This window comes from Sarcophilus harrisii, chromosome 2 (assembly GCF_902635505.1).
Source record: "Sarcophilus harrisii chromosome 2, mSarHar1.11, whole genome shotgun sequence".
Classification (NCBI taxonomy): domain Eukaryota; kingdom Metazoa; phylum Chordata; class Mammalia; order Dasyuromorphia; family Dasyuridae; genus Sarcophilus; species Sarcophilus harrisii.
In genome coordinates this window covers 127,342,652-127,355,580 of record NC_045427.1, presented here as the reverse complement: position 1 = coordinate 127,355,580, position 12,929 = coordinate 127,342,652, and the positions used below count along the sequence as shown (strand labels likewise).

The 12,929-nt window shown below is 35.5% G+C and overlaps 1 protein-coding gene across 3 annotated transcripts in view; it reads left to right on the top strand.

The window, feature by feature from the left end:
- The window catches only part of ZMAT4 (zinc finger matrin-type 4), a 542,554-nt gene that overhangs the window by 337,672 nt on the left and 191,953 nt on the right, over positions 1–12,929 (top strand). The window lies entirely within an intron of this gene.

Genomic DNA, 12,929 nt, shown 5'->3' with positions numbered 1-12,929 from the left:
CTTTATTGAATAAATATTTATTAAATGTCTGATATAGTCAGGGCATAGGATAGAGGTCAATGAGTAGAGGAATGAGCTAAAAGTCAAAAAGAACTAGATCCAAATATTGACTATATACTGGGAGATTGTGAGCAAGTCATTTGACTTCTCAAAGACTTCAAATAATTCTCTAGAACTATAAGCTGAAAGTGAATTGTTAACATGTATTTGTGCACTAAATGTTTTCTTATCCCAATAAAATTATGTCAAATACACTTTCTGTTTCTCTTTCTCTCTACTTATATGTATCTGTGTCTCTATCCATCTCTGTTTCTCTCTTGCTCTCTGTGTGTCTTTCTCTGTTTTTATCTTTCTCTGTCTCTTTCTGTCTGTCTCTCCGTCTCTGGTTCTGTGTCTGTGTCTGTGTCTGTCTCTGTTTCTCTCTCATCTTTCTCTCATTTTTCTCTCTCTGTTTTTCAGTTCTCTCTCTTCTCTATTTCTTTCTCTCTCTGTTTTTGTCTCTGCTTCACTTTGTCCCTCCCTCCCTCCCCCTTCCTCCCTCTCTTCCTTCTCTCTCTCTCTCTCTCTTTCTCTCTCTCTCTCTCTCTCTCTCTCTCTCTCTCTCTCTCTCTCTCTCTTTCTCTCTTCTTCTCTCTCTCTCTCTCTCTCTCTCTCTCTCTCTCTCTCTCTCTCTCTCTCTCTCTCTCTCCTAATTAATGATATTGGAATCATAGAGTCATAGATTTTAAAGTTGGAAAGTACCTCAGAGGTTATCGAATCTAACCTTACTTTCTCAATGAAGAGACTAAACTCCGGAAAAATTAAGTTATTACCCAAGATCACCATATAGTAAGTGATTAAGGTCAAATTTGACTACAGCTTTTCCTAATTCCAAGTCAATCACTCTCGCTAGTATGTTATGCTTCATTTCAAGGCACTTCCAGTCATAAAGAAGTACTTTGCAAATTAGAATATGGTTGTATAACCTATACCAGACTGCTTACTCCTTCAGAGAAGGAAGAAGGATAGAATTTGGAAGTCAAAATAAAAAAAAAATTAAAAAAATGAATGTTAAAAAACTGTTTTTACATGTAATTGGGAGAAATAAAATATTATTTTAAAAATTAGAATATGGTTATATATTGAGGAAATGTGAGATAGGGATGAAAGAAGTAGAAAGAAAAGAATTATATTGAATTGAGTAAAGTCAAGAAAGTCTTCTCATGTGTGCCTGTGTGAAGTGGAAAAAGGCACACTGAATTCTCAAAAAGCTAGTAATATAGTTTGTAAAGTTCCTAGGAAAAACAATATATAGTTAAAAAAAAACATGTCTGGGGAATTAGCCATGAATGAATTCATAGCACCATGAAGTAATTCTTTTTAATAGTAAGACTTTTTTTGCTTTTGCACAGAGTTGCAGCAAACATCACTAATGTCACTAGCACATGGAATAAGAATTTCTAAGTGTAGCTCTTAGAACTGGCAAGATGGGGGTCTTCAGAAGAAGAGTACTTAAAAGTCTAAAGAAATGATTGCTATTTCACTGCCAACTACTGAGATCACTTAACCAAAAAGGCAAGACTGGGGTGAAAGGCCCACTCATGAATTCTCCCTATTAATTATGTCTTGATTGGCATGAGCTGATAGTCACTGATTTTCTTAATTTCACTCTTAGTCAAGTGATGGAGAAGCCATAATACTTGGATCTTTTTGTATCTGATAGACTAAAGTCATTGATTAGGCATAGCAGCTCCTATAGTACAGAGGGAACATTTTAGTTTCTGGTTTTGGAGCTCTCAAAAATGGAAGCAAAACAAAGAAGGAAGAGGGAAGTAAGAAAAGAAGGATGGAGAGAAAAAGAGTCAAAGATAGAAGGAGAGGGAAAGAGAGAGAGACAGAGAAAGGGGGAAGAGAAACTGAAACAGAGAGACAATAAGAGAGAGAGAAAAAGAGATAAAAAGAGAGATAAGAGAGAGAGATAAAGAGAGAGAGAAAGAGAGACAGAGAGAGAGAAAGAGAGAGAGAAAGAGAGACAGAGAGAGAGAGAAAGAGAGAAAGAAACAGAGAGAGAGAGAGAGAGAAAGAGAGAGAAAGAGAGAGAAGAGAGAGAGACAGAGAGACAGAGAGAGAGACAGAGAGAGAGAGAGAGAGAGAGAGAGAGAGAGAGAGAGAGAGAGAGAGAGAGATTAAAAATGTGTGGCATGTGAATGTGTCTGTCCATGTGCATGTGTTTGTTTATGTATGTATCATTTCCAGTTTTTCCCCTAGTGAAATAGACTAATTCACAGAAAAAAGCCCACATCTGAATCCTTTAAATTTTATTGTCATTGCTGCCCTAGCATTTAAGAATGTTTAATCATCTCAGTGACAGAAGAGGACACAGGGTTGCAAGAATGTCGTGCTGACCAAATTGAAAAAAAATTCTAAGAACAGATGAGTAGAACTGAAGTCATCTTATCCATCTCTTTGTCCCCAGGAAGGATTACCCTTAAACCATTCTAAACAGAAGAAAATCCATTTTATCTAAGTGCAACTCAGTTCATTAATAACCTTCACATTCTACACACCTGTCTTAGAGCCAGGAAGCCTCAGAGGAATGGGGAAGTAGGGGGAAGAATGCCAGACCTGGAGCCAGAAATCCTGGATTCAGCAGCTGACACTATCATTTAGTTGTTATATGACCATGAATTAATCACCTAGACATTCCGAGACTCAGTCTCCTGAATTGTATGATAGAGATAATAACCTATGCTGCCTATCTCATGGAATTATTACAAGTGTTATTTAAACTTCAAAGTGATAGATGCATGAATAAATTAATGGATGGATAGAGAAATAGTCAGTACTGTTTATTAAGTACCTATTATGTTCCAAGCACTGTGCAAAGTGCACAGTTAGATAATAAACAGACATATGACAGATAGATAATAGATATTCATAGGAAAAATATAGATAGATGATAAACAGATAGACAGATAGAAGACAGATAATAGATATCTATAAATAAAAAAAAAAGGATGGATAGGTGATAGCTAAATAGATACATAGACAGATGATAGATAATAGATATCCATAAGTTTAAAAAGATAGATGATATATAAATAGATAGATAGATAGATGGGTAGATAGATAGATAGACAGATTTCCAATCAGTTGCCAAGTCTTACCAATTCATCCATCTTTCTAACGTCCATTCCATTCTTTCTTCTCCATAACTTCTATTCTAGTGCATGTAATTTGGCATCTATCTATCTAGGTGATACAGTTGACAGAGTATATCAGAAAGATATAAATTAAAATCTGGCCTCAAGTATTTACTGGACACTGGGCAAGTCACTTAATCGCTACCTGCTTCAGTTTCCAAATCTGTAAAATAGGCCTGATAATAGCACTTCCTTGTGTACACAGGGAACATTTTAGTTTCTAGTTTTGGAACTCTCAAAATTGGAAGCAAAACAAGAAGAAGGATGAAGGGAAAGAAGGAGGGAGAGAAAAGGAGAGGAGAGTGAAAGATAGAGGGAGAGGAAAAGAGAAAGGGAAAGAGACAGAGATGGAGAGAAACCGAAACAGACAAAAACAGAATAACAGAGTACGCATTTACATATATAAGTGTATGTGTAAATTTTCCTCTGCTTACAATTACCATAATTCAGGTCTGCATTACCTCTTACCTGAACTGCTAATGTAGCCTTTTTCATAATCTCCTCTGCCTTAAAATTATATTCATTCTGTTCCAGGTTTCACAGAAGCACTAAAAGTGTCCATAAGTCCTCCCTCCCTTATTGTCTATTAATCTCTAATATGCATATAGTACTTTACAATTATTATCTCATTTGGGAAGTAGGTGCTATTATGATCCTCATTTTACAGATGAGGAAACTGATGTTAAGTGACTTGCCTAATGTCACACAGCTGGCAAGTGTCTGAAGCTGGATTTGAAGTCCTGACTTCAGGCCAAGTGAGCTATTGATATTGCCATCTAGCTGTCTCTCTCCAATAAATTCCAGTGTCTCCCTATTACCTCAAAAATCAAGTATAAGGTACTGTGGCATTTAAAACTCTTCAAGATATCAGTCTTCCTACCTTTCCAGTCAGCCTGCATTTACTTCTTCTTTTACTTTAAACTGACTCACATGTTATTTCTTAATTAGGGCATTCCAACTCCCCTCATGGCACTTTTTGCCCTGAATGTCTTCCCTGCCAAGGATACTCAAATCCTATCTTCTGCTCTTTCTAGATCTCTCCAGCTATAAGTGTCTTTCCTCTTAGATTGCCTTCCAGCTCTTTTCCCTATCCATATTGTCTCTACAAGATTCCTAGTGATTTATGTATTGTTCCATTACAACATGAGCTCCTGGAAGGCAAGCTCTATTTTTGTCTTTCTTTGTATCCCTTATCTTTAGAATTGTGTCTGACACTTAGTATTTCATTAATCACTTAACAATAATAGTATTTGATTAACAAGTGTTTCTTTGACTTACTTAAGGTTGTGCTCTTCTTGCATAGCCTTTTATGTGTGTGAAAGGCATTTGGGGTTAAGTGTCTTGCCCAGGATCACACAGCTAGTAATTATTAAATGTCTGGGGATGGATTTGAATTAAGGTCTTTCTGAATCCAGGAACAGTGCTCTATCCACAGTGCCCTCTAGCTGCCTGTCTTGCATAGTCTTTGAGAGAATTTAGTCATTCCCATGGGGACTGGGTGGCACACTGGATAAAATGCCAAATCCAGAATGAGAAAGATCTGAGTTCAAATCTGACCTCAGAAATTTGCTACTTGTGTGACGAATCGCTTAACTTTGCCTCAGTTTCCTCATCATCAAGGTGAGCCAGAGAGAAGGAAATGACAATATCTCTGCCAAGAAAACCCCAAATGGGGTCACAAACAGTCAAGCATGACTGAAAACAACTGAATCCCAACAGTAATGAGGAATAAGTTTTAGATTTGATATGTTTTGCCCAATAGAGAAGAATAGTTAAAATCCTGTTGAATGAGTGAGTGAATGATTAAATGAATCTCTGGATAGCAATATCCATTTCCATATCACATCGAAATCTTTTAGTAAATGATATATACACACAAAGCACTACTGCTTAATGCATAGAGTACATTGGTCTTAGAATCAGCAAAATCTAGGTTCTTCTAATACATAGTGCTATGTGAACCTGGGAAAACTACTTAATGTCTTGGTTCCCCTGGTAATTTCCTAACTATAAAGTATTAGGAGGTATTGATCTACATTGATAGAAGGAATTTCCTCACCAGGAGTTCCTCATCACAATGAAAGTGTAAATCCTCCCTTCCAAATCTTTTGTTTTTAAATCATGTGGTATGGATTTAGGATTTCCTACTGTGGCATCCCCCTCCATTCAGGAAGGTTGGTGATGCTTCTATAGTTAATACTCCTAGGAAGCTTCTGGGGAACCCTGAGAGCCCAAATTACTTGACTATATTCACATTGCTTCTATGTGTCAGAGATAGGACTTAAATCCAGTTTTTCCTGATCCCAAGGTTGGATATGAATGTTAATTCTAAGTGCAAATATGTATCTATATTTGTTTGTTCAGTCGTGTAGGACCCTCCATGACTTCATTTGGGGTTTTCCTGGCAGATACACTAGAATGGTTTGCCATTTCCTTCTCCAGCCCATTTTACTGCTGGGGAAACTGAGAGAAGCAACATTAAGACTTGCCCAGCATCAAAATAAAATTAAAAAAAATAAATAAAAAGCTAGTATCTGAGGCCAGATTTGAACTCAACTTTCCCTGATTCCAGGCTTGGCATTCTATCTGCTGAAGCATCTAGCTGCTCTTATAGCTATAGGTATACATCTGTGTGTCTGTGTGTCTGTCTGTCTGTCTCTGTCTCTCACTCCCTCTCTGTCTCTGTGTATGTCTGTGTTTCTGTTTTTCTGTCCTTGTCTCTCTGTCACTGTGTCTCTCTGTATCTCTTTCTGTCTCTCTCTGTCTCTGTCTCTTTGACAATAGATATGTACAAATAGATATATACATCTAAGCATATAGATAGATTAGATTGATGACAGATATAGATATACACACACACACACAGAGGCACCCTTAACCTTGAAATGACCCAGGCAATTATAAGCTCTTTATATTGGTAGAGGGAATTCCCCTCATTGATGAAACTTCATTCCTCCTTCCCCCACCAAAGAACATCTAAATTTATATGAAAACATTTCTTTATCCAATTTAAAGCCTTCTTTTTTAGTTTTAGGTTCTCTTATTCTGTCTCCAGTAGATAGATAGAGAAAGCAACTGGCCATCATCCAAATACCATAATCCTCTATGTACTTGAGATGTTATGAAGTTGCACTTTTGCTTCATGTCTCTTGGCTACATAATTCCAAATCCTTTAACCTTTACTCAAAACCTTTTTTTTATTTAACTGTCTCCACAACAGTCCTCTTTGCTCTCTCAATTGTTTTCCAGAGTAATAGCCTGAAAACAGATACACAGTCTTAGAATGGTTTTGTGTTGTTGCAGTTAAATGAAACTTCCTATTACATATATGCATATTTCTAACATTAAGTGTACTACTCTGACTTGTTCTTTTAGGATTTCTCTAAGATCAACAACAACAGCAACTAACAACTCACATGTATATGGTAATTTTGAGTTTTCCAAACACTTTCCTCACAAGAACCCTACCATAAATATTATTCTCACTATTTTATGGATGAAGAAGCTGAAGTTATGTTGTTCGGTCATTTCAGTCATATTTAATTCTTTGTGACTCCATTTATGTTTTCTTGGTAGAGATATGGAGGTGATTTGCCATTTTAGAGATGAAAAAACTAAGACAAATAAGGTTAAGTTAATTGCCCAGGATCACAAAGTTACTTAAGTTTTGAAGCTGAATTTGAACTTAGATCTTTCTGGTTTCAGATCTGGAACTCCATTCATTGTGCCCCTTAGCCTCCTTTAACTGAAGTTCAGAGTAGTAAAATTATTTGCTAAAATTATATAGCCACACAGATATAAACTCTGTTTTTCTTTGCTCCCATTTCAGGATTTTGAGGAGCAGGACAATATGTTTTTGGTTTTGGGTTTTTTGTTTTGTTTTTTTTTTTTTGGTATTTATTGTTGCTTTGTCGGTCTTTCTTTCCTTAGGGCCTGAAATTATGTCTATCATATATTTAATAAATGCTTATGAATGAAGTTAATTGACCATGAACAGGTCAGGAGGTTCCTAGGACACTGGAATGGTGTTATATCAACAACTTGGAAAGTGAACGTTGAGTTGTGGATTCCAGTCTTGGCATTCCAGACAAGCAGGCCAGTCATTAAGACTTTATTAAGCACCTCCTTTACATCAAGCCCTTTGCTAAATGCAGGTAATAACAGAAAAAGGGAAAAGACAGTTCCTGTTCTCAAGGAGTTCATAGTGGAATAAAGAAGACACTAATGAAAACAGATATGTACAAATATATACATACATGCATACATATATAACTAGATTAGATAGATGACAGATAAATGGATGGATAGATAGATGGAAGGATGGATGTATGAATGAACAGATGGATAGATAGATATAGATAAATATATAGATAGATATAGATAGATGGATAGATAATAAAAGAATGGATAGATGGATAGATAAATAGATAGATGAATAGATGGATGGATAATATATAATAAACATACAGGATAAACTAACAGATGAAGGAGAGCCTTCAGTTCTTTGACAAGCATTTTCCTTATTTATGACCTCAGAAACTTGGGATGAGATGATTTAAGGACTAGTTCAACTCTTAAGTCCTCTTGGTTCCTTCTTTTCTCTTTTTTTATTCTTAGACTCTTCACTATCAATGAGGTTGGAAGGCTGACAGAAAATATTAAAATGAAGTATCTGCAACTTCAGGGTTCATAAGTATCTCATATGATTTTGGGTACAAATAATTGTCTGATCTTTGAATACAATGCTTATCAATTTCTTTAAAATACTGATGTTTTGGGGTAGTTAGATGGTGCAGTGGATAGAGCACCAGCCCTGAAGTCAGGAGGACCTGAGTTCAAACCTGGATTCAGACACTTAACACCTCCTAGCTGTGTGACTCTGGGCAAATCACTTAATCCCAATTGCTGTTACTGTATAGTTGATTCTCTGTTACAGAAATTATTAAGCTCTTTTTATAGATGAACAAATTGAGGCTCAATGATTAAATGATTTTCTTATGTGTACTCAGTATCAAAGGCAGTATTCAGATTGAGGTCTCCCAGTCTCTTAAATTCAGCACTAAATACTCTTTATTTAAAGAGAAAGAGTGAGAGTAAGAGAGAGAGAGAGAGAGAGAGAGAGAGAGAGAGAGAGAGAGAGAGAGAGAAAGAAAAGAGGGAGGAAGGAACAAAGAGAGGGAGGGAAGGAAGGAAGGAAGGAAGGAAGGAAGGAAGGAAGGAAGAAAGAAAGAAAGAAAGAAAGAAAGAAAGAAAGAAAGAAAGAAAGAAAGAAAGAAAGAAAGAAAGAAAGAAAGAAAGAAAGAAAGAAAGAAAAAGAAAGAAAGAAAGAGAAAAAAAGAAAGAAAGAAAGAGAGAAAAAGGAAGGAAGGAAGGAAAGAAAGAAAGAAAAAAAGAGGGAAAGAGGGAACAAAGCAATGAAGGAATTTAATGAGAAGAAAGGTAAAGTCCTAAGATGGGGAAGGTATGATTAGGCAGCATTTTATTCTAAAAGGATCTGAGGAATTTTATGGATTTCAGGCTAAACATGAATCAACACTGTAATACAGCAATCAAGAGAGCTATTACAATCTTTGACTATATTCAGGGAAGGACAGTTTCTAAGCATAACAGTGGCATTGTATATTGCCTTCATCAGACCACATGTTGAGTATTAAGCTCTAGGTACCTCACTTTAGGAAGGGCAATAATAAGCTAGACAAAATCCAAAAGAGGCCAAGCAGCCTAATTTATAAATCATGCCAGTTGAGGATTGACTGAAATAAATGGCAATTTCTAGCCTGGAGAAAAGAAAATTTTATTTGAAGTCCTAGCATGTAGAAGGTGGATTAATCTTATTCTTTTTGGTTTCAAAAGGTGACTAGTACAAGTGACTGAAAGTTGCAAAGAGCAATATTAGATTTACTTGTGGGCTGGAGAGAAAGATGACTTCCAAACAATAGGAGCTATCTAAGAGTGCAACAAGCTTGAATTGGCTGATGATAGTGAGTGAAAGTCTTTGAGGAAAGCTACATAATCATTTATTGTGGAAGGAGTTCTTGTTTATATAAAGTTTGGACTAAATGCCTTCTGATGTTTCCTTGGTCTCTGTGATTCTGAAGGTCTGGTACCATGATTACTGACATAAGTATGGAAAGTTACTCAGAGAGTCTTGACATGTTTTAATTTCTCAGAGAATAATTCTAATGGTAATAGGTGAGAAGGTATATTTCAAATTAAAATGAGGAAATACATCTGAACAATTAGAGTTGATGAAAAATGAATTGATCAACCTTGGGAGGTTTTCAAGCATAGTCTAGATGGGCTATTATACAAGGGATTCCTGCTGAAATAACAGTTGGATATGAAGCATTCTAAGATTACTTTCAGCTTTCTAATCAATTTTGTTCAATAAGCATTTATTAAACACCTACTCTGCTAAGTAAGTGCTGAAACCACAAAAATGTAAAGAAAATCTAACAATGAAACTGAGGCAGAGAGATTGCCATCCCTTAACATTAAAACCTAATTTTCTAATTGAAATTTTTATTATTATTGAATGTTTATTATTATAAATATTTTATTTCATTTTATTGGTATTTTTAAAAGACATAAAGATAAGTAAAATATGACCTCAAAGAATTTAACATTCTATTAGATTTGAGATTCTATTATTATGTTTTAAGCAGGAAGAATTTCTCTATATTTTTGAGGTGGCAAAATCCTCTTGCAATTTAACATTCCATATAATGGGATATTATATTTTTTGATGAAATGTTGAGGGCAGGATCCAGAGTCAGTGAAGCAAGCACAGATTAAACACATGAAGCCTCACTATGACATTCACTCAAATGCTTGCAAGCCACTAGAATCATTACTCTGAAATCAGGCAGAAGTGAAGAAGATTTTAGTGATCATGTAGTCTACCTTCCACATTTTATGGTCAGGTAGATGACTCAGTGCACAAAGGACTGGTTCTAGAGTCAGGAAAACTTATCTTCCTGAATTCAGATCCAGTCTCAGACACTTACAAGCTGAGTGACTCTGGGCAAATCACTTAACACTGTTTGCCTCAGTTTCCTCATCTGTAAAATGAGTTGGAGAAGGAAATGGCAAACCACTCCTGTATCTTTGCCAAAAAAAAAAAAAATAAGATCATGAAGAATAAACACAAATGAAAAATGACTGAGAAACAACTGCATTTTATAGATGAGAAAACTAGGTCTTAGAGGTGAATTATCTGAGGTTTTACAGTAGTAAGTGATAAAATTGAGATTTGAACCCAGTTTATAGAATATAAAGTTAGTGTTCTATTATATCATTTCACAAATGAATAACAAAAGCACAAACTATGCTGTGATAGGTATAGATCAGGTCTGAGAAAAATGCTGGGGGGTGGGATTCAAGGAAGTAGAGATTACCTCAATATAGGAAAATATAGGGCTTGTCAAACATTAATTCAAAAAACCTATTCAAGAGTAGAAACATAGTTAATGACCAAGTATATAGCATTTTTTTTGTAGTCCGAAGAGCTGGATTCAGGCTTGGTTTTGCTACTTCAAAGCTATCTGGAAAGTCATTTAACATTCTGGGGTCTCAATTTTCTTATCTGTGAAATCGAGATTGACCTTGATACAAAGAAAAGATAGTTCTTTAATACAATCAGTCAATATTTATTAAAAGTATACTATGCCAGGCACTGTGTTTTAAGAATTGGAGCTATAAAGAAAAGCAAAAGGCAAATTCTGCTCTCAAATAGCATGCAGTTTAATAGGGATGAAAATATGTAATCATCTATATGCATAAAAGATATTTATATAAATATACACAGATACATATATACACATATGCAGATGTATATATTTATAGGTGTATGTACACATATATATGTGTACACGTGAACAATACACATACATAATAAATTAGAGATAATAGGGATAGTATTATCTTGGCAACTAGAAGCTAGATAATACTGTGAATAGCATGCTGAAGTCTAGAAGACCTGACTTCCAATCTACCCTCAGGTAGTTACTAGCTATGTGACCCTCTTAACTTGTCTGTCTCAGTTTCCTCATTTGTACAATGGAGATAATTATAGAACCTACCTTACAGGTGTGAGGATGAAATGAAACAATATTTGTAAAGTACTTAGCACAGTGTCTGACACATGTTAGGCACTTAATAAATGCTTATTTCTTTATTCCCTTCTTCCTCTGTGAGGATCCAATGAAATGTCTGTAAAATGCTATGTAAACTGCTAAGCTTTCTAAACCCAGGAGCTATTGTTTTGATGATGATTATTCTTGTAGACACATACTGTTACATAATCCTTACCCCTCCCCCAAAGATTATCATTTATGAGTTAATTGCATTACATAATCTAATGAGGAAATAAAACAGGAGACAGTCAAGACTTAGTTTCTCTACCCACACAATAATCCCTTGGTCATTTAAATCTTAACTACCTCATATCTTCAGGTCCTAGAAGTCAGAGAATTCTTTTCCCTTTTGTTTCCAGAAACTTGAAAAGGAATATCTCTTTCATTCTCCCTCTCTTTTAGAAAGTTTTATCCAATAGCTGATCTTCAAAGATAACATTTTTGTGGATGCTAGACATATTTCAGACATTTAGACACTAATCAGTGAGTGAAACAAAGGACAATTATTCTCTATTAATGAAAAGCAATGCTCTATGGATTCTACTTTAGTAAGATTGATAATCTATGGATATAGCATGGGTGAAAAGGCAATTTCCATTAATAGGCTGAATATACTTAGAATGTTGGTACAGAAATGGAACAGGACTGATGCCATGGTGATCTCACCCTCTGTTTACTTTTGCCATGTGTTCAATGTCACATTTTAAAATATCAAATACGTGATGTTGCTCTTATAAATGGCATTTGTTGTTTTCCTTCTCATTTTTTGTTGTTGTGAAATGTCATTTAAAAAAAATAACAATAGGATTGTATGAGTTAGAGCTTAAAGGGCTCTTAGAGGCCCGCCAGAGGAGCTGGAGTTTTACAAAGGAGAAAGAGGAGCTCCTGAGAGGTTAAGTGATTTGTCTCCAGAGGTCATGCAGATAGTAATTAGCAGAGCTGGGACTCAAGCCTACTCCTTCTTTGGCTCCAAATCCAGTTTTCTTTCTACCACATTTATCTAATTCAATTCATCAAGGAGTTACTAAACATCTGAAAAATATTCAAGGCATTGTAATAAGGATGGGAGTACAAAACCAAATTTTTTAACAGTTCCTTACCCGTAAGGATTTTATGGTTTATTATAAGGAAGGAGAACATAAACTGGGCAAGTAAATATGAATAAGTAAAATAAGAAAAGGTGGGAAAATGTTAAAAACATTTCATTTAGCCTTGGAGGAGAAACCTGAAAATAAGTGCTGAAAACTGAAAGGAGGTATAGTTCTGCTCAAAATAAAGAAATGTTTATGACCAATCAGTGTTGTCCAAAACTGAAATGGGCAGCTTTTGGAACTTGCTTCTCATTGTGTGTTTTCAAGCATAATCCTGATTGGATTCCTCCTAAAATAACAATTGGACTTGAAGCATTCTAAGGTTCCTTCCAGGACCCAGTTAAATACAATAAGGCTTAATTAAGCTGCTACCAATAGAGAGATGGCATCTTCATTGAGCTAAGGGTTGTTAACAAAAGACCCCCAGGCCTATAAAGTGACCTACTGTGAAACAAGAGTCTACTACACCAAATAAAGGTATTTGTTGTCAGAAAAGACTGTGTAAGGGAGATGACTTATCA